At 35.8% G+C, this 4,870-nt stretch overlaps 1 long non-coding RNA gene and 1 other non-coding gene across 2 annotated transcripts; both read right to left on the bottom strand.

The window, feature by feature from the left end:
• Positions 1-787: 787 nt before the first annotated feature.
• LOC131038452 (uncharacterized) lies at positions 788-2,727 on the bottom strand. Its single transcript, XR_009104476.1, has 2 exons — positions 2,186-2,727; positions 788-1,499 (listed from the first exon to the last, which is right to left on the bottom strand). It is a non-coding gene; the product is annotated as an uncharacterized LOC131038452 (long non-coding RNA).
• LOC131038471 (small nucleolar RNA Z43) lies at positions 2,105-2,198 on the bottom strand. Its single transcript, XR_009104491.1, has one exon. It is a non-coding gene; the product is annotated as a small nucleolar RNA Z43 (small nucleolar RNA).
• Positions 2,728-4,870: the final 2,143 nt, after the last annotated feature.

Here is a 4,870-nt window from a genome sequence, read left to right as displayed (position 1 = left end):
ATAACTAAAAGTAAAACATAGGCAAAACATTAACAAGATAATTGGATGCTCGTGCATTGAGCACTAGTATGAAGCTAAGGATGTCTTTGCAAGACCTTTGACATTAACAAGATAATTGGATGCTCGTGCATGCCTTGAGCACTAGTATGAAGCTAAGGATGTCTTTACAAGACCTACCCACTTGAAGTAGTAGGATGTCTTGACTTCAAGGATTGGCATTGAGTGCAAACTATCATATTTTCCCTATTGTACTTTCAAATTAAGTCATGCAAATGTTCGTCTCCCTCCCCATCCTATCGATGGTGCCTAGCCTAGTGTGTTTTAGATACTGAGCACCTTAGATGATGTTGATGCTTACCATGTGCATTAGTTATATACTTATCATCTCCTACTTAATGTCATCTTCTACTTAAAATATAGATACCAGCTCTTTTCCTTTCTCTTTTAATAAGTTTTAATAAAGTTTCTCATATTCTTTTTTAATAGAAAATTTTTCTAAAGAGACCCACTTTAGATTTTTTATATCAAAGTTCATATAACTACACATTGAATGATTATGTCAATGCAAAGAACAATGTTAGGAAAAATATACAAAGAACAATGTTTCAAGTTTTGAATATGAAATGATTATATCAATACAAAGAACAATGTTACAATATTACAAAAGAGAAGCACAATTTGTGAGGAGAAAAAAAGCATATCACAAAAATGCTGATTACAAATTGTATCAGCAATTTGCTGATTACAACCAAAACATCTCAATAGACCAAATTATTTTATAAACAGCTACGGCAAATTTCTTCCATTTATTCCAGCATTTCTACAAATCACAACTTTATATTTCAAACTTCTCAATCTTCGTCATCCCCCTATCAATGCATACATTTCTTGAGCTTAAAACAAGTATCCTTCAGTACCAATGGGTCAATAATTGCCTTAAATTACGCGTCACTGTTAGCGGTCACTGACTAACAGTATTTTGCCATATTTTAAGACCTGAGTTTGTTGAAATACTAATACATTGTTATTCATACTTACACAAAGAATGTTCCAATACATTAAAATTTATCGTACATAGCAACAAATAAGGAAAAACCTGCTTAAAAATCTACTTAGCCTCTCCCCAGTGTGGGATTTATATATTACTTACAATAATAAAAAACAGTACTCCCTCCATTTCCAAGATCAGGTGAGATGCTCCTTAATTATGATGTGTGCGAAAGGCAAGAGGAATGGGTGGTACAGGGAAAAGCCCTCTCATGGTGAGATCCTTTGCCCCCACCACCCACTCCGACTGCCTTAGCACAGTAACTTGCTACCTTCAAAGAATGCACCTCATAGAAAACATTCCTCTGTGTCGTGTAAACCGCATAATAGGATCATACGAGAACAATCGGCTCAAAAGAAAGTACCTTTGCTTGCAGGAGGCAAAACTATTAATTTTAGAAGAAATTTGGTTTAAATCAATCGAGATCCATGGCCAAGGCGTCCTACGCGACCTGAATTTGAAAGAACTGGAATTCAAAATCTTTTCCAAGAAATACAAATCAGATCCTTTCAAGTAAGAGCATCTTGCAAAAAGACATTCTACAAAAACCAGTCTTGATAAGCCATAGATAGCTGTTAGAGCCATAAAGACTCCAAAGAGGACAACACGAAAGAGTGACAAGGAAAATAAATCTTCAGAAACCATATTTAGCTGTCAACAGAACATAATAATCCCCCAAAAATAGAAAGAACCCACAGAATTACCGATCATCTTGAATGTAAGCACTAGACATACGCCGAATAGAAAAAGACAACCCATCAGTTATGATCAGTTATTTGAAAGAAAAAACATCAAACAAACCCTAACCAGCAACTAAGAACAGTCGCGCTACTCGTTACAACAATAAACAGAGCAATGGAAGCGCAGACGACCCCTCAATCATCTGCAAATAGGTAGCTTACAATCATACACTACACCGCAGACAAAGTTACAAAAAAATTTCAAAAACAGGTATTAAATCTCACTGAAACTGTATAAAACAGAAAACAGTAAAAACAAATTAAACCTATCCGAGAAAAAATAAGATGAACAAAACCCTCGGAATGGTTTACAAAAGGACTCAGATTATGGGTGGTGATATATATGAATTGTCGTCAAGGTTTTTGGCCATTACGCCGAATGAGACCTTTAATGTACCTCGTCATTGCCCTTCAGTATTTCCATAACAGAGGAACCAATGCATATTGAGGACAAAAACACTCCTTCAACAAACAGCCAGAATTCCCTACCTCCACAATGTACCATTACATCGAACTAAAGGGTTTATAAAGCTGATCTGTTAGGGTTAGGGCTAGGGCTTTGGGCACCGTTCAATGTTAATATTTTTTTCTTGATATTTTTTTCCGTTAATAAACGCCGTGCCCAGGCTGGACGTTTTCCTGTCATCATCCCCAGGCTTGACTAATTTGGCGTCTTTGTGTAATAATTAGCCGACCGCCTATATTACGTTGGCTTGCAGACGCGCAAAAGTTGTGAGCGGGTTTCCAAAGGATTTTCTTTGTTTTTGCGAAGGTTTTCCATCTGTCACTTCAAATATCAATGTGGATGTCACGCCTATGATGCAGTTTATATTGAATAATGCAAAATGTGTTGCTTTCATTTAAAAAGAAAAGACACGTTACAAGTAACTTCAAGGAGTGGGGTGCAAGCATAGATTTTTCAATTATTAAAAAAAAGTATTAGGTATATCAAGTGGCCATGTAAGATATTTGAGCAACAAAGTTTCTAAAATATCTATTATAGGAAAACATGTCATGATATATGTCAAAATTCAAAAAAATTATATTCATTTGAATAAGCAATTATATATAAGAAGTGCAGTTAACAAAATTGTGGAAGAACCACACACAAGCTTTCACTAAAGATATGGAAGAAATTTGTTCAAGTAATTGTATATATTATATTATGTTGAAAATGTTTTATTTATGTGGCTTGTTAATGGGTCTTCTTGAGTTGATCCGACTTTGAGTGGTACTGCGAAGGTGATGTAAAACAAGTCTAGTAAGGGATGGATCAAAGTCAATTTTGATGGTGCTTCGAAGGGGAACCCAAGACCATCTGGAGTTGGTTTTATGGCAAGAGATTTGAACGGCGACATGGTGACTTTTGGGGCGAAAAAACTACCAGATGGGACAAATAATGAAGCAGAGGCTCAAGCTACACTTTTAGCAATCAAGATGGCAAAAGAATTAGAGGTGGATCGACTTTACCTAGAGGGAGATTCATTAATTATCATTTATTTTTTCATCAAAGGCAAAGTGTTAGGAATCCCACAGATACTGAGAGGGGGGGGGGGGGAATCAGTATCTAACCGGTAATTATAATTTCTTAACTTAAAACATGCAGAACATAATATAACAGTGTACCGGTATGCAAGAAATAATGCAATAAACAAAATCAAGAACATCCACATGAAAAACACACCATAACACAAGATTTTAACAAGGAAACCCGGTGTGGAAAAAACCTCAGTGGGATTTGTGACCCACAATATTCACTCACTGGCCAATAAGAGAATATTACTTACAATAGGGGCCTGCACATGCAGGAAGACCAACTGCCTAGAGCTCACTGCTCATTGGGAAGTCTCACTGACTTACAATAAGGATTATACAAATCCAATATCTTGTACTGCTTTATAATAGCATCTTCAATGCCAGATTCAGTACCAGTTCCTGCTTTGTTCTTTACATATACCCCTTAACCTATATTTCGCACAATAGGTTTGCCTAATATTTTCCTTAATGCTTCTACACATCATTACAAATGTCTACAATGATCTCTTTTATATATAAGAGTCATTTTACAATTTGCCAAGTCGGCTTACAATAATAAACAAAATATAATATAACAAAATCTTGTCGGCCTCTGTGCCAGTATACTTCCTTTCTTTTGTGTCGGTGTCGATGTCCTGAGTGTCGGTGTAGAGTGTGATCTGCTGATGTCGATATAATGTCTTTGTCGATGCCATAGGATTGCAAGGTTGCCATCAATGGCAAAACCTTCAATCACATACAATGTCTCATTGGAGTGTGCATATGCCAACAATCTCCCCCTTTGGCATTGATGGCAACACTCATGAGAAATTTCAAAAAGTATCCAAAAATGTGCAGTCCAAAAAATGTTACCAAAAATGTGAGAGCTCCCTCTGAGCATATGATTCCTGTGATTTGAATTTTCTCATCCCACTACTCCCCCTTTGACATCAATGACAAAGGTTGTCAAGATGTCAGTAGAGTTTGTAGTTTCAACCTTGTAATTGGGTGGTTACAATTTGAAAAAGTTCTCCCAAAATCAAGTTTATACTATCCATAAACTTTTTGCTATCCTTTATTGCTGTCTCTATTCTCTTCACTGTACCGGTGAGATGCTGCAAATGCTCTGCCGGTGTTTTTTTTCCCTATATTAGTGCCTCAAAAATTTCCTTCCGCAGAGATGCTAGATAGTCCAATCTTGGACTTAGTTTTGATCTCAAATGTTTTGCCTTATTTATTATCCTTTCTTTCTCTCTTTCCAATTTAAGTAGTTCTTCCTCAAAATTTGTTATCTTCTCCTCAACAACTGATAGTGTATCAAGTGAGTTGACAAAATTATCTGCAAGTTTATTGATCTCATCCTGTACCTTGCTCATTTTCTTGTCAATATCTATAGTCAAAAAGTTTGTTTTACAGGTATCTTTGTATAGATTTTTGTACTCTTTCAACAAATTACATAATTCCGGTAGAAGTGTGTCAAAATCTCTATTACACTTCTTTATTTGCTCATCAAAGAATTTCTGTTTTTCAATTTCTACCTTATCCTTCAATGAATCTTCCTTTATTT

This window comes from Cryptomeria japonica, chromosome 8 (genome assembly GCF_030272615.1).
Source record: "Cryptomeria japonica chromosome 8, Sugi_1.0, whole genome shotgun sequence".
NCBI classification, from domain to species: Eukaryota; Viridiplantae; Streptophyta; class Pinopsida; order Cupressales; family Cupressaceae; genus Cryptomeria; species Cryptomeria japonica.
This window is presented reverse-complemented; position numbering and strand designations above follow the sequence as displayed.